Consider the following 21,653-nt stretch of genomic DNA (forward strand, 5'->3'; position numbering starts at 1 on the left):
CCTGCACATGGAAACAAGATGAATGTTTGTACCGTATTTACTGTGAGTCTGATGGAAATCTAAAGTATTGTGCCAACTACATCTCATTAGTTTCTACTAGGACAAGTATTGATATACAAAAGTTGTAGAACAGCAATATTTGGAAAATATTTTAGATAACTAGATGTTGCTGACTAGTACTGTCCTTCAACTGAGTGATTCTAGTAACAAGTCTGAACAATTTGAGGAAAGAAAGGTTTAAGAAGGAATTTGGGCGTACTTAAAACCATACTGAAACCAGCAAACTATTTTTGATCTAAAGAGAGATGTGGGGTAGTTGTTCTGTCTGACAGAATATCAAACCATTATTTTGCCATACAGTAACTTTCTGAAAAAGTGATAAACTAAAAAAAAAAAAAAGAACTACTACACTGTGTGATCAAAAGTATCTGGACATCTGGCTGAAAATGACTTACAAGTTTGTGGCACCCTCCATCGGTAATGCTGGAATTCGATATGGTGTTCACCCACCCTTAGCCCTGATGACAGCTTTCTCTCTCACAGGCATACTGTAGTGGCACTAGCGTTTGGGATAGGAAAAGTCAGTTTTGGTACAACAGTTCTGAGCACGCAAGTTACAGCCAGGCACAGGCCTGTTTACAGTGAGTTACGCTCACCAGCAGTTGTGAAGTAAAATAGAGGCCACAGGGGTGTAGAACCACCGGAAAAAGTACACGCAGCAGTTTGCACGGCACAAGTCACAGGCAGAAGGGGCCCACTGGCCAATCTAAGTGTTATTTAGTATGTGACGCAGAGCACCACGTTTTGCAAAACAGAGGTGCACAGCCGCATATACATAGGTGCCAGTTCACTAACAAAGCATTCAAGTGTTGCACCTCTCCTGGACAGCGGGGGCATGTCACACCACTGACTACACACAGCAGCAGATGGGACGCCAGCATTCCAGTCCACAGTGGGTTGCTGGTTCGATCCTCTGAGGCTGACATGTGGTCTGTAGCCAGCCAGCGGCAAGCCACTCCACGGTTCGCTACTGCAGGCAGTCATCTTGGCTCCCAACACACACCAGAGACATCCAGAGTGAGGGCCGCAGATTCAGCTGCCGGATCATGGGCTCTTGTTGCCGCCACGAGCCAAGCCACGCCAGCAGGGATGCACAGTGCAGGCCATCTAGCAGTTGTCGGCGGGCGGCGCTGAGGCAGCACAGGATGAAGACTGCTGAGTGGGCTGCCGGGGCAGCCTTGATGTCGCCATACCACTGCAGCCGTACAAGGCCGACACATTAGCATAGCGCTTGACAGGTCACTGAGGTGGCATCCTGAGCATTGCGGGACCCGATGATGCAGACTGAGGGGAACACAGCATGTAGATGGAAACAATAAATCACTTGGAAAGCTCGGACGAGTCTTAATACAGAGCCTTCTACCTCTTCCCACTACATTTTCTGTTGCTGTTACATTCGCTGTCAGAAGTTGCTGCTACATTTGGTGTCAGAATAGTGGATGTCGTCTGTACAGTACAACGTTCAAGCCCAGTGCCTACATTACAGTCATCACAAGATGTGGTGAGTTTTGACCAGTTTTCCTTTGAGTGTTGGACTTTTCTTTCTTTTTGTGTTTTTGAGTTTGGCTCATGGCAGGCCATTGTAGATGTTTTGCATGAGCATAGTATTTTTTGTTGTAATAGTAAGTGTTAGTGTATTTGGGGCAGCAAGATTTTTTTTCATGGCATTTAATTACTTTTGTATTGGTTTGAGTATGATGTTATTGAGTATGATGATACTGAGGTGTAGGGAGTCAAGTTGTTTTTGTACTTAATGGTTTTGTTTTGGGATTAACGGGGAATGAAAGCAACACAATGGCAGAGTCTGGAATGCAAGGTGTGTCGGAACCAGAAGCGGTATGGATTTTGTTGGAAAAGGTAGCACAGTTGACAGCAGACAATACGCAGTTGAGGAGTGAATTAACACCTAGAAGCGAGTGGGAAACCGCATCATATCAGTCGTTGTTGCCTAGGATGCTGCAGCAGGAGATTGATCCAGCTGTCGCAAGTTTGATTATTCCATTTTCTGGCAAGGCATCTGAGGATGTGCCTCCATTTGTGGAGGACTTGGAAACTTCAGCTGTAATGAATGGTTGGTCAGATGAACAGTTGTTACACGTAGCCAAGATTAGATTAATGGGTGAAGCAAAGATATATGTACGGTGTTCTGAGGCCTTAAGAAAGGCAGGACAGTTTAAGCAGTTGAAGGAGGGGCTTTTACAAAGGTACAAGAAACAGAATAGCACTCGGTACTTTAGAGAGAGGTTGAGTACAATGATGAACAGACAGGGGGAGACAATAGAGAAATTAGTGGACAGAATAAGAGAAATTAACGAGTACACTTACAAGTTGGGTCAGAGCGATGAAGCGAATGGAGTTCTGTTGTAGGGGCCAAGCAAAGGGCACTTGATGTATTTTTGAGGGGGTTACCGGCACATAAATCACGGAAAGTGCATGAAGGGACTCCGAAAGATTTGTATTCAGCCATTCAGCTGGCAATCCAATGTGAGGAAATAGATGTGGCAACGGGGGTAGATGATAGACAAACAGTGTTTACAGTGGGTGTAAAATGTTATAAGTGTGGTCGTATGGAACACGTGCAGAGGCAATGTACCCATTCACCAAGGAACAGAGGAAGGGGTGGAAATCAGCAGTGTGGAGGATGAGAAGTGGAGTTAGTAGAGGTGGACAATCATTAAACAACAGAGGGGGCCCAAGACTCACCTAAGGGAACTCCCGTTTAATTTCAATGCTGCAAATACGTGTGCAGGGGTGGAGTGTTCAGTGGTAGGATCCAGAGGAACTAGAATGTTTAAGATTTTGTTGGACACAGGGGCACAAGTGTCAGTAGCTACTAAGAGTTTAATGGGATGAAGGAAGTTAGACCCACCCCAGTATTGGTTGCGTGGAGTGGGGGATAAGGAGGTCACACCTTTGGAGTCAGTGACAGTTGACTTTCGCATAGGAAAGTCTGATTTTATGCATGCATGGAGGTAGTACCATGGGTAAGCGAGGGCTACGACATGATCCTAGGAGTAGATTTCTTGCGTCAACATCATGCCAAAATTGACCTTGGACAACGAACTGTGGAACTTGGTGGAATGTTATTTCAGCTAGGGGAAACTGTGGTCGATGCAGAGCTGTCATGAGGGGTGTTCAATGCAATGAACAAACCAATTCAACCGCATAGATTAGCATTAAGGCTTAATTCACATGTCTGGAGACACCGGGAAGTCACTTTGGGTAATTGTGGAGTCAAATCTACCTGTGAGTACAGTCTGTGTTATTGGACCATTGGAGGATAATGAAGTTTTGGGTCCATTGGGTTTTTTTGTGAAACGTGGTATTGTACGCATACAGGAGGGGAACAACGGGCGGGTAGTTCCCGTGAACGTGGATAATTTTAGCACTGTAGATGTGAATTTGAGAAAAGGAGTTTTCGTAGCAAATTCAGATGTGACAGATGATACAGACTGGTGTTCGAGAGGTAGGCGAAGCGATCAACCACTAACTGCTGGTAGAACTGCACTGTGTGACAAAATTAAGCATTTGAAAGGAGGAGAAAAGGAGCATATGGTAGAATTGTTGTGGGAATTTAAGGATTTGTTTTTTCTGCAAGGGCCATTGCCAGCAACTCCATTAGTGCAACATAGGATACCAACAGGAAATGAAGCACCTGTTTACCATAAACCACACAGAATACCGAGGTATTTGCAGCCAATTGTGGAGGATTTCATTGATCAGCAGCTTGCAGATAGTATTATCAAGCATAGTAATAGTTGCTGGGGAGCGAGCATTGTCGTTGTGCCTAAAAAAATCTATGGATGGAACTAAGAAATACAGGTTCTGTTGTCACTACTGATACCTCAATAATAAAACAGTAATGGATGCATACCCCATTCCAAACATATTAGAGACTTTGGATCACTTAGGACAGTGCCAGTACTTTTCTATGATGGATTTGACAAGTGGTTATCATCAGTTAGAGGTGGCCCCAGAGGATCGTCCAAAAACTGCATTCTCTACTCCTGGAGGCCATTACCAGTACATCAGAATGCCATTTGGTTTGAAAAATGCTCCAGCAATGTTTCAGAGGTTGCTAGACAGTGTCTTGAGGGGTCTGAAACCATGGCAGTGTCTTGTCCATTTTGATGACATTATAGTGTTTTCAAGTAGTATGGAGGAACATAGACAGCCATTACGGGAAGTCTTTATGAGGTTAAGAGCAGTTCGTTTGATGATGAGTCTGGAGAAGTGTCATTTTGCAGTAGAAGAAGTAAAATATTTGGGTCATACTATCAGTTAGGAAGGAGTACCAACAGATCCGAGGTTGGTACAGGCTGTACGGGATTTTCAGGAACCGAAAACAGTTAAGGAAGTGCAGTCATTCATTGGAATTTGCAATTTCTATCAAAAGTTCAAGAAAGATTTTGCAGATTTAGCACAGCCATTGACGCGATTGTTATGGAAGGGTGTGAAATTTGAGTGGTGTGGCATTTTATTTGTGTTGGCTAGATGGTGATGGTTGTCCCAGTCTGGTTGACATGGAACAGCGTCTGTAGATCCCAATGACTCAGATCTGTAACTGTTAAAAACAAACTCCTCGCTTTGTTGATTAGTTTCAGACACTATCTTCCTTAGACTGATATCAATGTATCAATGTGTAAGCAGCCCTTGTTTAAAATTTAAGCACTGGTGTTCGAAGTCTGTCGGTCTTCTTTACTTCGAACCCACAGTGACTGCACCACTCGGTACCACAACAACTCCCTTGATCTGAAACAGTTAACCAAATATGCTTCACGTGTTTGCGACAGGCTGATAAGCTTACGTGAATTTGATAACTGTAGTTTTTATGCCCAGTTTGCGAATGAGTGTTCAGACACAGATAATAGGATCTCTTGAATTATAAAGTCCATCATTCAAGCCGATGCCACATCATAGTTTTGTGAGGATGTTGATTTATTAATTAATATAGCATCATCAAGGCATTGCTACGGTGTTAGTTCAATAACTAATACGATGTAATTCCAGAGATAAAATACTCTTCTGACAACGTACAGAAAGCATCGTATTTCAGTGTAAACTTGCTGTTCACTGTTAATAAAATCACTAAATCACCTTTAACTTCTGTGTTATCTCAAGAAATAGTTAATTTTACAATTACACAGTAAATTTCCATTAAATGACGTAGCCAACATGAAGCACTAAGGTTGTATTGGAGTTTATTGAACTTCATAATTATTTAAACCTGCACTGAAAACACACCGATGTGTCATTCAGGGTCTTGAACCTATTTGCATCAGTGATTCTGATATTGACTACAGCTTCCGACAACACAGCGCAACTGTAAGTTCTTCGTGATAGTGTGTAGCTGTTTCCTACTCAAGGCTAATAATAGAGTTTATGTCAGCGGTTGGTATATTGCTGTGCTCTCTTCTTGGGTAAATGTTATCTCTGCTCTAATTATGGTCTGGGCTTGAACCTTCGTAAAGAACATATTTTGAATTATTTATTTAAAGTTTCAGGCTTTGTACCATCTGATAGTATTTCATTTAGTCCTTTCTTTATAATAAATGTTATTAGTTACATAGTATTCCTGTTAGTCAAATTTCCAATAGTGTTAATTTTGTTTTCAGTAGCTCCCATCAATGTCAGGATAACTAATTTTGCTACTTACTTTACTACCACAGGGCTTTCATTAGGGCTTCCATATTTGGGGTGTTACACATGCCCCCCGGATGATGAAGTGGGTACGTGACTTCCCACTTCAATGTTCCTAACCAGGTAAAGTCTCCTTTTTTTATTATTACTGTCTTAATGGCATTCACACACATACACAAACAAAAAATTGAATCATTAAATTGTTCTTTTTACATCAATACTGAACTTAGGGTTTATGTTTCTTAAATATTTCATCATTTCATTTTAATGTCACAATTATATCTTCAGTGCACTGCCACACTGCCGCTGCACCTGCACCAGACCATGCAAAGCTGCAAACATGGCCCGATTCGATGTCAGTGCTTCTTATTGATCTACCAGGGCAAAGCTGCAACAGCATCGGACTGCATATGGTTGTTCAGTGGCTGCGCTCCCATTAGACTGTACCATATGACAGCAAATCTGTCTAAAGATAGTGTTCTGAAACATCTAAATCACTTCTTTTTTGGGACTAAGTACTACCTGACGTGAAATCACACCTCATTACCACAGTTCTTAATGTTTATCATTGTACATTGTCTCTTAGCTTAGTCAATAATGTTCATGGTAGGTATAATTAATATTTTCACTCACACACGTGTACTGTCAGTTTCTGAACACACGCAATACTCCTCATGCTTGTACCGTTCCTTTGTTCTTATCAGTTAGTTTTTTATCATGTATCCCTGGTTCAATCATTTATATTATATTCACTTTTATTTGTCTTTTAGCATCTCATTCCTCAAAATAAGTGATTTTGTTAAGTATATTCCCCTATTCATGAATAACTATAGTAAGATCTTTCATTGTGCTCATGTACATAATTTAAACTCATGTCTCGTTTGTCAAATACAAACAAGTAGAGGCACGTTAATATAAGAATATGAAAACATCAACTGTTAACATGAGAATATCACCTAACAGTTTCTACTTAATTAAATAAAGATCAACTAATACAAATTAGTTACCATTATGGTCCTGTTGCTCATAACATTTCTTAATAAATTAATTAGACATAACCCTTTCTTGTAGCAAAAACTACTTAAAACTAATTCACTGTCCACTACTTCTACATACACTCCTGGAAATTGAAATAAGAACACCGTGAATTCATTGTCCCAGGAAGGGGAAACTTTATTGACACATTACTGGGGTCAGATACATCACATGATCACACTGACAGAACCACAGGCACATAGACACAGGCAACAGAGCATGCACAATGTCGGCACTAGTACAGTGTATATCCACCTTTCGCAGCAATGCAGGCTGCTATTCTCCCATGGAGACGATCGTAGAGATGCTGGATGTAGTCCTGTGGAACAGCTTGCCATGTCATTTCCACCTGGCGCCTCAGTTGGACCAGCGTTTGTGCTGGACGTGCAGACCGCGTGAGACGACGCTTCATCCAGTCCCAAACATGCTCAATGGGGGACAGATCCGGAGATCTTGCTGGCAAGGGTAGTTGACTTACACCTTCTAGAGCACGTTGAGTGGCACGGGATACATGCGGACGTGCATTGTCCTGTTGGAACAGCAAGTTCCCTTGCCGGTCTAGGAATGGTAGAACGATGGGTTCGATGACGATTTGGATGTACCGTGCACTATTCAGTGTCCCCTCGACGATCACCAGTGGTGTACGGCCAGTGTAGGAGATTGCTATCCACACCATGATGCCGGGTGTTGGCCCTGTGTGCCTCGGTCGTATGCAGTCCTGATTGTGGCGCTCACCTGCACGGCGCCAAACTCGCATACGACCATCATTGGCACCAAGGCAGAAGTGACTCTCATCGCTGAAGACGACACGTCTCCATTCGTCCCTCCATTCACGCCTGTCGCGACACCACTGGAGGCGGGCTGCACGATGTTGGGGCATGAGCGGAAGATGGCCTAACGGTGTGCGGGACCGTAGCCCAGCTTCATGGAGACGGTTGCGAATGGTCCTCGCCGATACCCCAGGAGCAACAGTGTCCCTAATTTGCTGGGAAGTGGCGGTGCGGTCCCCTACGGCACTGCGTAGGATCCTACGGTCTTGGCGTGCATCCGTGCGTCGCTGCGGTCTGGTCCCAGGTCGACGGGCACGTGCACCTTCCGCCAACCACTGGTGACAACATCGATGTACTGTGGAGACCTCACGCCCCACGTGTTGAGCAATTCGGCGGTACGTCCACCCGGCCTCCCGCATGCCCACTATACGCCCTCGCTCAAAGTCCGTCAACTGCACATACGGTTCACGTCCACGCTGTCGCAGCATGCTACCAGTGTTAAAGACTGCGATGGAGCTCCGTATGCCACGGCAAACTGGCTGACACTGACGGCGGTGGTGCACAAATGCTGCGCAGCTAGCGCCATTCGACGGCCAACACCGCGGTTCCTGGTGTGTCCGCTGTGCCGTGCGTGTGATCATTGCTTGTACAGCCCTCTCGCAGTGTCCGGAGCAAGTATGGTGGGTCTGACACACCGGTGTCAATGTGTTCTTTTTTCCATTTCCAGGAGTGTATAAAATAAAATTCACAAACATTGTTGTAACATATTTCTGCATTATATCTCCTCCAACTATGGGTAATTAAAAGCTAAATCTTCAATTAACTAAAATATCTCTTTAACTCAATATGAGGGTACACCCCTTTTATCATATTGGTTTCTTCATCTTCTAATAGGTAGCTTCCTTCATGTGGTATCTTAAAGATTTTGTACAGTACTTCTTAAAGATTGTTCCATTTTCGATTGATTTTTATTATCTTTGAAGACTTGGGATGATTCTTCAATAGAATACTATCACCAACTTTATAAGTGATTCCTAAGCCTATCTTTTTGTCAAATTGATGTTTATGAATCCTTGGTTTATGTTGTAAATTTAAGTATACCTTCTTTATAATTTCATCACAGTCCTTTAGGTCATTTTGTGTGTATGCTAAATTACCAAGTCAATTATCACTATCCTACATATGAAATAGAATTTCATTGGGCAAATATCCAGTTGACATATGGGGTAAATCGTTGTACATCTTTTCAAAATGTATAATTAATTAAATCCACCTATGGTGTTGATTCAGTATATAAGTTCTTACAAATCTATTTACTTCTCGAAATACTCTTTCTATTGGGTTTCCTGACATTAAAGCATGCAATGAATACATGAGGAATTCCATAAACCTTCAATGTTTCTTTTCATGCTTTATTCTGAAAATATGAAGTGTTATCTGAAATAAGCATTCCCAGTTTCCCTACGTTAACCAAATAGTCATCGGTAATCTTTCTCAAGATGGGTTTCACATTGGTCGTTCACAAAGCACAAAGTTTCACAGACTTTGAGAATAGTACATCATGAATATATATTTAAAATTTCCTTTGGCTATGGGAAATGGCCCACATGTATCACACGAGACTATACTCAGTGGTTTTGTCAGTATAATTCGTTGCAATACACACAATAATTAACAGGCTTTGCTTTTTGACAAATTTTAGATCTTCTGAGTATCTCCTGAGCTCTCCTTAATAAACCTGGATAAAAACATTGCTGTTGTAATTTCATCACACATTTGTGGGCTCCAAAATGTCCCCACCTATCATGCGTGAACCACAGTAATGTCTCAACACACTGTGAAGGAATGCATATCTCCCAATCATCCTCTTCATTCTTTCGATAAAATAGTACATCTGATTGTAACTGGTAATGGTCACTAACATTACTATCATTTTCTTCTTTTAATGTCCTCCTAATTTTTTTTTCCATTTAACATCTAATTTTTGCATCTGTCCTATTCATGAACACATTTGCTTAAATTATTTCCTATACGGAATTGTTTCAAACATCATTTCTTTGAAGTCCATTCCCCTTTCTTCTTCGATCTCATCTACCTTTTAAATCGACAGTCTTGACAAGGTGTCTACGACAACAGTATCTCTTCCCCTGACATGCTTAATGGTTATGTTATACTCCAGTAGCAACAATGCCCAATGTGTTAATTAGCCATGCAGCATCCTACTGGTCATTAGAAATGTTACCACTTTATGGTCACAATAAACTGTAATTTCTTTCCCATACACAAAATACTGAAACTTTTTAAGCTCCCAAATAATTGCCAGCACTTCCAGCACAGTCGTGCTGTACAATCTCTCACAACTGGATAAAGTTCTGCTAGCAAAGGTGATGATTTTTAATGTTTTTATATTACTCTCATCTTCCATTTGGAATAGTGTACCACCTAATCCTGTTTCAGCTGCATCCATTGCTACATATAAGTCTTTATTCATTTGCGGATGTCCGCACGGATAGCTGAGTGGTCAGTGTGACAGATTGCTGTCCTACGGGCCCAGGTTCGATTCCCGGTTGGGTCAGGGATTTTCTCCGCTCATGGACTAGGTGTTGTCCTGTCTTCATCATCATTTCATCCCCATCCAGGGCGCAGGGCGCCCAATGTGGCGTCGAATGTAATAAGACCTGCACCAAGGTGGCCGGACTTGCCCCACATGGGGCCTCCCCGCCAATGATGCCAAACGCTCATTTCCATTTCATTTCATTTGGGGATGATGTAATAATGGAGCTTTTATCAAAGTATTTCAAATATCATCAAAAGCTTTATTACATGCTTTCATCCAGTGTCACAGAATGTTTTCCCGTAACAAACGTAACAGATAGTCTTTATTTAACAACTGCCGTGACACAAACTTTCTAAAGAAAGAGACGAGGCCTAAAAATGACTTTAATTGCCTTTTATTTTGTGGATACAGACAATTTTTAATGGCATCAAACTTTTCAGGGTTCGGTACAATCCCTTCTGGTGTCACGATATGTTCTAAGAATTTTATCTGATTCCCGCCAAATTTAGATTTTGTCAAATTGACCGTGACCATACCCAAGAAATTTACTAAACAGCCGATCAGTTAACTCGACATGCTTGCTCCAGGTCTCAGTGGCGATCAGTAGATTGTCTACATATACAGTGACACACTCTAACAAACTGGGTCCTAGCACTGTATCCAAAGCAGTTATGAAAACACTCACATTAATATTGAGACCAAATGGCATTTCCTTGAAATGGTAACTCCATCCCATAAAAATGAATGCCGTATATTTTCTTGATTCTTTTGATATTTTAGTTTGCCAGTAGGAACTTCGGAGGTCAAGGGAGGTCAACAGTTCTTTTAAGTTTTCAGGGTGAGTTCTTACGCATTTTATAATTTTATTAATGTCACGAGCCTCAAGAACTAGCCAAATATCACCATTCGGTTTAGTTACTGCTAACAATGGACTTGAGTATTCAGAATTTGAAGCTTCAATTATTCCCCAGTCCATAATCTTTTTTATTTCTCTGGCCATGGCTTTTCTTTTTGACCAGGGAACCGAATAAGTGGTTTTACAAAACGCAGAGTGTGGATATGTTTGAATACAATATTCAAAATCTTTAATCATGCCTGGTTTCTTATTAAATACTCGTCTTGTTGTTCTATAGACAGACATTCCGATTTATGTACCTTTTCCATGATGCTTGATACATTTATCTCAGCATCGTTTCTTTCCATACAATTAATGCTTTCCAAACATATGGCATTTACTGTTAGACAGTCAACCGTTAACTTTTGGCAATATTTTCCCAAAATAAGTTTCCTCTTTAATAAAGTTACCTTTAATGGTTGAGTTTTAACCATGAATGTACATACACCCTCCTTAAAATCTATCACTGCACCGTAGTCACACAAAAAATCCATTCCCCAAATACACGGCATTGACATCCGAGATACTACTAAGAAGGTGCATTCAATGGCTTCCCTTGTAATTCTACGGTCACCCGTATCTGTTTAATAATGCATTGCACTTTTGCACTAAATGCTCCTGACATCGTGCAGCCCGTTACTGGTAAGGTCAGTACCTTTCGTTGCTTACTAACCATGTTTAGACAACCCATCGTCATTACGCTAACTGTCGGTCCTGTGCCTATGAGCACATTCATCGATACGTCATTGATTTTTACTTCTACAATTGCTTGTAAAATATATCCACTCTCATTTGTTTCCTGTCTCGGTTCAAACATGAGATCCTCATGAATATCATGTCCCATATTGTAGTCCACTATATTTATCAGCTCACGACGTGTGCCTCCTGCCTCAATAGCAGTCACCCAAGGAAGGCCTAAAATGACTGGCATTGGTTTGACCCACAGTCCATTTGGTCCCTAGGCTGTTCATACACCTTAACTATATGAATTTTGTTCCCTGGTTGTGGATACGAATTATCCATAACTGTACCTCTTCCATCTGATAAAGGTATGGGTCTATTGGACCTGGAAGATGCACTTGGAGGCTTTGAATTTCTCCAACTTACATTGCACATTGGACAATTTCCCCACTTTGATTGATTCTGTTGATTCATGGGAACGCAATCATTCCTACTATTATAATCATAGTATTGAGGGTTAAGTGGTTGCCACCCCCCATAGTTCCTCTTTCTGTTAGTGGTTACAACATTAACTCATTGGAAACTTCCCATTCTGGGCATTTGATTGTTGGTTCCCACAATATTCCCTTTTCAATATTGATAATTTGTGTTCCTATTCTGATTCTTCTTCTGGTAGTGCTCAAAATGATCATTTCCATTCTTGGAATTACTGTTATTATGGCTGAAATCCCCAGAACGATTATTAAATTGATTACCACGATTCCACGCATCATTACTACTGTTGTTCTTAGCATAATAATGGTTGTTGTTATTATTATGCTGCTTCTTTGCATCATCCATAAGCATATTGATTGAATTGATCACTGAGAGGAACTGTTCAATGTCAGAATCAGGAACATTAATTAGTTTCTCTTGCATATTTAAGGGTAACCTACCTTTAAATATTCGAATAACTTCTCTATTCAAAATTGGTTCTGTCTAATAACGCGTTTTGTTCAAGTAGCATTCAAAATACTGCCTGAGGGTCCCCTTTTTCGAATTATAAAATTCTGGTTGGTATACCTCCTTATGCAGTTTCTCTTGTTTACTCAGAGACCAGTATTTCACCAGAAACAATTTCTCAAATTCAGAGCATGAGCTACAGGTCTCACTAACTTCAGCGGCCCATAAGGCTGCCACGCCTACAATCTTTGACATGATAAACTGTAATTTATCATATTCCATTCAGCTACGAGAGAATATTCTTTTAAATGAATTGATGAACACCCTAGGGTGAATATTATTCTTTTCATTTGAAAATGTGGGAAACTGTCAACTTTTAAAAATACTATGTTCGACTTTCAATGATGAGATGCGTGCTTTCTGAACATAAGGATCATCCTCCTCAGCTGATTGGCTATTAGCTTCCCACAGTTCACCTACACAAGTATTATATTGCATTTGCGGGTGTTTTCTCTCTCAGTTAGATTTTTTGGTGTTGCACATTCGTCCACTTTCCTCTTGGGAATCGCTCCCTGATTGTTGCTCGGAAGACTGGGTGTTATTAACTGCTTATTTATCACCCTTAGTGTATTTGTCAAGTATCTTATCCTTAATTTGACAGAATTTACTAATAAAAGTCTCTATCAGTGAATTATCAGTTATCGCCTGGCCCTTAATTTGGTTTTGAGCACTTTCAATGGCCGAACGTCTTGTCCGTTAATTTCTATGGTTTTATTCTCTATCTATTCGGATAAATCTTCCTCCAGCTTCTTAGTCTGATATAACATATATGTGTCCACTTTACACAATGAATTTTTTTCCACATCATTTATACGATCTGACAATCCCTCTACTCTTTCTGTGATACAAATATCATTTTCAGACGAGGCATCTACCTTTTCAGATATACCCCAGAATTGTTCTGACAACGTACTGACCTTTTCATCAATTTTATTGACATGATTAATAACCTTAACACCTTCCTTTTATTGGTCTGCTAATCTTGACTCTAGATTGTCAGACTTAACATCAACCTTAGCCTGTCATTCGGCTAGCTTGGTCTCCCAAATTGCAATTAAATTGACCTGTTGTTCAACAAACTTAATTTCTAAAGCCTGTTGTTGATCAATAAACTCAGCATCTATAGATGCTTGCTGTTCAGTCAACTTTGCATCTATACCAGAGAATCTCTTCTCCAACATCGCCTGCTGTTCAGAGAACTTAACATTTAAAGTCACTTGCTGTTCAGCCAACTTATGTCCATGTCAGAGAACATAACATTTACATCGTCCAATATATTCCATTTTTCCAAAATGCCACTAAGGACATCTATTTTTCCTGACCCCATCAGTTTAACGTTCATCATGTATTCATTGTTGACTTTATCCTTATTATCGGAAGTCATATCACTAGATATCTTTTCCTTACTTTCTGTCCCAGAGTCAGATACATTAGGAACATTAGTTTTTTCTGACTCACAAAAGATTCCACCCCCCCCCCCCTCCACCCCCCCCCCATTAACAACCATTCAATTAATTTCAACATTGTCTGATAGCTCACTTATATCCTCACAGGATTCCGCTACACGTTTTTCAAAATCGCTACGCAACCTTCTCCCTCTTCTTGACATGATTTAAAAATTTATTATCACTTTTTACTAGTACCCACAATAGTTATTGTCACAATCATCACATGATCTTAATCTTATGATCTACTCGACACCAGCACAATGAAATTCTTACAATTACCAATTGGATAAAGCAACCAAAATTTACCATACCTGGACAATCACTTATTTTGAGTAGTGATTTATAATTTAGGTCGTCTGCTTGCATACTGTTGAAGTCTCGCTCACTTCATTATCAGCAGCTGATGTCGCTGTCTCTACCAATGTTTAGCACTGGTTCAGTTCTCCAACGTGTTGCATCGCTCCCTCTGCAGGTGTGCTCGTATGTCTCGTACTAGCGAAGCATCAGGCACTGCACATTGTGGCACCAAATAATGTGGCATTTTATTTGTGTTGGCTTGATGGTGATGGTTGTCCCAGTCTGGTTGACATGGAATACCGTCTGTCGATCACAATGACTCCAATCTGTAACTGTTAAAAACAAAACCCCCACTTGGTTGATTAGTTTCAGACACTATCTCCCTTTGACTGATATCAATGTATCGATGGAGCAGCATGCCGGAATGTGTAAGCAGCCCTTGTTTAAAATTGAAGCACTGGTGTTTGAAGTCTGTCAGTCTTCTTTACTTCGAACCCACAGTGACTGCACCACTCGGTACCACAACAACTCCCTTGATCTGAAACAATTAACCAAATATGCTTTGCGTGTTCGTGACAGGCTGATACACTTACACGAACTTGATAACTGTAGTTCTTATACCCGGTTTGTGAATGAGAGTTCAAATGCAGATAATAGGATATCTTGAATTATAAAGTCCATCATTCAAGCCGATGCCACATCATAGTTTTGTGAGAATGTTGATTTATTAATTAATATAGCATCATCAAGGCATCACTAGGGTGTTAATTCAACAACTAATATGACGTAATTCCACTCTTCTGACAACGTACAGAAAGCACCGTATCTCGGTTTAAACTTGCTGTTCACTGTTAGTAAATCCACTAAATCACCTTTAACTTCTGCGTTCTCTCAAGAAATAGTTAATTTCACAATTACACAGTAAAATTCCATTAAATGATGTAGCCGACATGAAGCACTATTGGAGTTTATTGAACTTTGTAATTATTTAAACCTGTACTGAAAACGCACTGATCTGTCATTCAGGGTCTTGAATCTATTTGCATCAGTGATTCTGACATTGAATACAGCTTCCAACAACACAGCATAACTGTAAGTTCTTCGTGATTGCATGTAGCTGTTTCCTACTCATGGCTAATAATAGAGTTTATGTTGGCAGTTGGTATATCGCTGTGTCCTTTGATGTTCGTGACAATCACAGATCAAAAAGGCTAAGTCCCAGTGTTAATCAGGTATCACACAATTTACTTTTCTTTCACATATAACAACTGCTCCATTGTCTGTCTAAACTGTAAATGTCATTTTACTTCAGTTCAAAATTCTGACTAGTACGTCAAGTCGATACTGGAAAACTTTTAAAACTTCAAATCAGTTTGAAACAATCTAGTAGCGGTCAATAGGCTTACTACTATTGCAACATCTACAAGAGAGACTCAATTAATATCTCCATTGCAGTGTTACATTGTAGTCACAGCCAACTAACAGCTCAATGCAGCTACAACTCTCTTCTTGGATAAATGTTATCTCTGATCTATTTATGGTCTGGGTTTAACCTTCATAAAGAACATATTTTGAATTATTGATTTAAAGTTTCAGGCTTCGTATCATCTGATAGTCTTTCATTTAGTCCTTTCTTTATAATAAACGTTATTAGTTACTTAGTATTCTTGTTAGTCAAACTTGAAATAGTGTTAATTTTGTTGTCAGTAAATTCCGTCAACGTCAGGATAATTCATTTTGCTATCTCTTTTACTACCAAAGGGCTTTCATTAGGGGTTCCATATTTGGGGTGTTACAGTAGACAGAAGAGTGTCAGAAAGGATTTGACAAACTGAAAGAAGTGTTAACATCAAGTGCGGTTCTTGTGTTTCCAGATTTTGAAAAGGAGTTTATACTAGCATGTGATGCATCGAATCAAGCATTAGGGTGTGTTCTTAGTCAGGAAATTGATGGGAAAGAACATCCTGTAGCCTATGCGTCTAGGCAGTTGAATGCAACAGAGAGGAATTACTCAACAACAGAGATGGAGATGCTTAGCATAATCTATGGAATCACATATTTTAAATGTTTTTTATATGGGAGAAGATTTCGGGTAGTGACAGATCATGCTGTGTTGAAGTGGTTGTTGGGGGTGAAAGATCCGTCCACTAGACTCGCTAGATGGGATGTGAGGCTTTGTGAATTTGACTACAAGGTGATGCACACGCCTGGAAGAAGCACGGTAATGCAGATGCACTGAGTACAAAGGCGGCAAAAGTAGAAGTCATAAGCTGTTACCTAGCAGTATGGCAAGAATTACAGGATGCTGACAACGATTGTAAATTGTATCAGACACAGCCACAATTTAATATGTATGACGGTCTTCTGTGCAGGGAAACGAAGTTAGGACCAAGGGTAGTAGTGCCAGCGAAGCTGAGGGATGAGGTTTTAAAGGAAGCACATGATAAAGTGTTATCTGGTCATGGAGGGTGTAGAGCGACAAGTACGAGAATGGCGGAGAGGCATTTGTGGAGAGATAAGAAAGTAAATGTGGATCAGTGTGTCAAGAATTGTATGTCAAGATTTGAGTAGGAGACAGATACAACTACAACAATTGCCAGAAGCAACTGCAATTGGGGATTGCTGTCTTAGGACCTTTCAGGGGAACACCATCAGGGAACTGATTCGTTCTGACAATAATAGACCATTTTTCGAGGTATGTGGAGATGGTGGCTATGCCAAATCAACAGGCAGCAATGGTTGCGCAAGCATTAGTAAATAACTGGATTTTGAAGTTTGGTGTACCAGAGACAATAATTACTGACCAAGGGACCACCTCATGTCAGATTTAATGAAGGAACAGTGTAAATTGTTGAATGTACAGAAGTTGAGGACGAGCACATTGCATCCACAGGCCAATGTAAGGACAGAATGGGTACAGAGAACAATCAGGAAGATGCTGAGTTTTTATGTGGATTCTCATCACCATCAGTGGGACAAGTATTTGAAGCTTATTGTATGCACATATAATGCAAAAATCCATACAAATACCAGTTTTTCTCCATATGAGGTAGCGTACAGGTGAAAAGTGCCATCACCACTTGATTTGGTGAGGCTACAGAAAGGAAGGACCCGTGAATCTGTACGTCAATTCGCAAGAACAATTTGGGATGTTTGGAAACGGGTACAAAAGGCGAATATGAAGGCTTTGGAAAGGCAGGAAGACGCAGTGAAGCAGAAAGGAGGTTTACCACATTATAGAGTGGGACAATGGGTAATGTTAGTTCACACCAATTCTAGCTAATTCCAGTGCAAAGAAATGTAAAACACTCTACTTACAGTGGTTTTATCACACTTACAAAGATATATGTTGGTCCAGTCAGTACCATGTAGTGGCAGAGCTTTCTGTGTTTTACTCTAGCTTATCAAAGGAAAACTCCAAAAGCTATACTCCATTCACTGAAACAAGAGACGTACTGTAAACACGGCAAGGCGCGTGACCACAGCGCTGCCGTCGAGGGGTGTACAAGGCAGGGGTGTCAGAAACTAAAAAATGAAAGTGTGTTTTTTATAATTTGGCACCTGAACATGATAAAGTGATCCGAGAACTACCTTCCGACACTTTTTTTTTTTTTTTTTTTTTTTTTTTTTTTTTTTTTTTTTTTACTTTACATTAAAATTTATTGTCACTGAAAAAGAGAAATATCTCATGTCTGATGCAGAACTTTTACCAAATCATCATCCGAAATACAGTAAGCGACAAACTTTTCCCCTTTAAATTTTTTTGTGGGGGTGTAAGCGAGAAAAGTTTCAGAAAGGTTTGAATTTAATTTTGTAGTTTGTTGCAACTGTTTGTCCTCTATGAGTGATGCATAGTATGGTTCGCAGGCGCAGCGCTCAGTCAGTGTGGCCGTCTCAGTTGCAGGTGTGAGCTCGTTAGTGGGTGTTGTACAGCGGCGATTTCAGGATATCTTAAGTTCATCTGTAAAGACGCTTGAAAGACTAGTTGTTGATTATTCGAGTAAGTATATGTGTTTGTAGTCATGCTGAGCATTCACTGTTTATGTGCACATCCAATAGCATCGCATGGTTCCTAATTTTATATATTCACTTATTTCATTAGCATCACATATGGCTGTTCTCATTATGTCATCCACAGATTCAGCGAGCGAGTTCGACGTGTCAGTTCTGGTCCACCAAAGAAGCGAGCAAAGAAGAAATCGTTAAGTTCTTCTGAGAAGCATATGGTGCTTAATGTGTATAAAACGGAAATGTTACATCCAGAGCAGTCGATGAGTGACATTGTTTCGAAAACAGCTGCAGCTACAGGTGTTGGACGTTCTTCAGTGTATTGTGTGATAAGTGAGTACAAGGCCACACACTCTTTGAAATCTCCCAAGAAAGGACAATTACGACAGAAACTTTCTGAAAGTGTTGATGACTTCAATATAAATGCGATACAAAGGAAAGTACATGAATTTTTTTTTTTTCGTAATGAATTGACAACAATTGACAAAGTGCTAACAGTCATGAACGAAGATGCAGATCTGGGCAATTTTTGGAGAACTACATTTTATAAGTTATTGAGAGAAATGAATTTCAAATATGTCCAGCATGGGCGCAATAGCATGCTAATAGACAGGGATGACATCATTCTATGGAGCCGGCATTATCTTCGAACCATTAAACGGTTGAGAGATAAAGGCAGACCCATTTATTATTTGCACGAGACGTGGGTGAACGCAGGACATACCCAAAATTACATCTGGGTAGATGACACTATAAATTCCTCAAAACAAGCGTTTCTGTCCGGATTATCCACCAGAATCAAGGGCCCATCAGGTAAAGGGGAACGTCTGATTATCGCACACATTGGCAGCAAAGCAGGGTTCATTGAAGGATGTTTGTGGACTTTCGAATCCAAGAAAAGTGGAGATTATCGTGAGGAAATGTGTGCTGAAACCTTCGAGAAGTGGTTTCAAGATGTTCCTCCTCGGCTTCAGGAAAATGCAGTTATTGTTCTTGATAACGTGCCATACCATTCTCGGAGAAAAGAAAAAGTTCCCAAGGCTAATTCCAATACGCACGAAATATCTGAGTGGCTAAAATCTAAAAACATCGATTTCGAAGATGGTATGTTGAAGAAAAAACTTTTAGATATAGTTAAAAATCACAGAACAGCACACAATGAATACGCAGTAGATGAAATGGCGAAGAATGCAGAGAAAACTGTTCTCAGAATTCCTCCGTACCACTGTGAATTAAACGCCATCGAGTTAGTGTGGGCCAGAATCAAAGGCTATGTTGCAGCGAAAAATAAAACATACAAAATGCTGGAAGTTAAAGTACTGCTAGAAGAAGCAGTAAGAACAGTGACTGCAGAGGATTGGAACAAGTGTGTCCTCCATGTCGTAGAAAAAGTGGAAACTCAAATGTGGAAATTAGACTGCGTTATAGAGGAGAGAAAGGAGTGGTTTGTTATAAACCTCAATGAAAACAGTTCAAGTTCGACAGAGTGAACCTTGTTTCGTCCTTTATCATTATTATTACTGGTATTGTTATTAAAATTAACAATTAATTGTGATTGAATGGAGCGTTTTGTTAGCAACCTGAATGAAAATAAATCTGCTTTGACAGAATGAACTCAGTTTAACATTATTTTAACATTATTGTTAAATTTATTTCATACATTGTTGCCCAGGTTTCTCACGGTCCGCTGTGACAGGTTGGCAGCCAGCTGAATGCCGCCAGCTGCAAAGCATGCGCCAAGGATTTTCGCTGTGTATCACGTGAACACCGAATGCTTTCTCTGAAAACGAGCGTAGTCACTCACGTTTTTATTTTTTTACATGCCTATAACCAACTCGATGCTTCTGCTTTTTGGTAAGTGGTCTTCTTAACACAACTATTTACTTTCCACAAGAACTTCCCTATGACATTTACATTGCTGTACTTGTTTATCTATAGCTTCGTGAAAGCAGCTCTTACATAAGCTTATACCAGACACCAGTGGTGGTAAATCTCCATGTTTCGACTGCTTGATTCATTTCTTTACCTTAGGGTCATAGTAGCACACTTAGCACTCATCAAAGGCTGTTAGGTGGCTACAGATGTAAACTTAAAAGTGAGACTACTGGACTGTGAAAACAACTAAAATCGAAGAAGAAGAAGAAGAAGAAGAAGAAGCAGATAAAGGAAGAAGTAACCTGGATTGGTCTGACACAGCTTCCAAATTTCTACTGCTGCCTCAGGTTGACATGCTTTTAGAATGGTTGTGAGCAGTCATGGAACCCACCGAGTTGTAACCACTGTCATGTTTAAAATGTCATGCAAGATCTGAAAAACTAGATTGTGACTGATTTTCACAAGAATAGAAATGGTTTGAAATTTTCACTTTGGCACTATTGGTTCAATTGAGATATGCTGATCTTCTAGCACCAGGCACTCCATTTCTCTAGAGATTTCATGGAGAGATGGTCTGTCACTCTATTTTTCGTCCTTCAGATTTGTTTGACCACACTGGAAGCATCTCCAGCATCTAATGACTGTATCACATAAGGGTGCATTGTTGCCATACATTTCCACCAACTGTCACTCCATTCTTCGTCCTTCAGATTTGTTTGACCACACTATAAGCATCTCCAACATCTAACGGCTATACCATATGAGGGTACATTGTTGCCATACACTTCCACCAACTCAGCATGGAGTGTTGTAGTGTTGTTGCCTTTCAAATGTAGAAAACAGATCACTGCATAGTGCTCCAATTTATCTATGTGCTCGGCCATTTTGTTTTGGCTCCTCTAGCAGCATGTTATGGAGCTGTGGCATGGAGATTTCAATGTGTACTATGAGTACAGGCATTTACTTGCAAACACACAAAACTTAATAATATAAATATTTTCTTTAGGTAATAATTAAAACTTTATGACTAGCACTCATATGCCACGCAAAGTAATTTTCTTAAAAATCCTCAAACACTTTTTTGCAATACATATAAAAATTATTATATAATTGAAAAAGAAAGATGATGAGACTTACCAAACAAAAGCGCTGGCAGGTCGATAGACACACAGACAAACACAAACATACACACAAAATCTAGCTTTCGCAACCAATGGTTGCCTCGTCAGGAAAGAGGGAAGGAGAGGGAAAGACAAAAGGATTTGGGTTTTAAGGGAGAGGGTAAGGAGTCATTCCAATCCCGGGAGCGGAAAGACTCACCTTAGGGGGAAAAAAGGAGGGAAAAAAGGACAGGTATACACTCGCACACACACACATATCCATCC

The 21,653-nt window shown here is 40.3% G+C and overlaps 1 protein-coding gene across 1 annotated transcript in view; it reads right to left on the reverse strand.

Moving 5' to 3' along the window:
• Nucleotides 1-21,653, reverse strand: part of LOC126184423 (ATP-dependent DNA helicase Q5-like) — a 179,010-nt gene that overhangs the window by 94,508 nt on the left and 62,849 nt on the right. The window lies entirely within an intron of this gene.

This window comes from Schistocerca cancellata, chromosome 4, assembly GCF_023864275.1.
Source record: "Schistocerca cancellata isolate TAMUIC-IGC-003103 chromosome 4, iqSchCanc2.1, whole genome shotgun sequence".
Classification (NCBI taxonomy): Eukaryota; Metazoa; Arthropoda; class Insecta; order Orthoptera; family Acrididae; genus Schistocerca; species Schistocerca cancellata.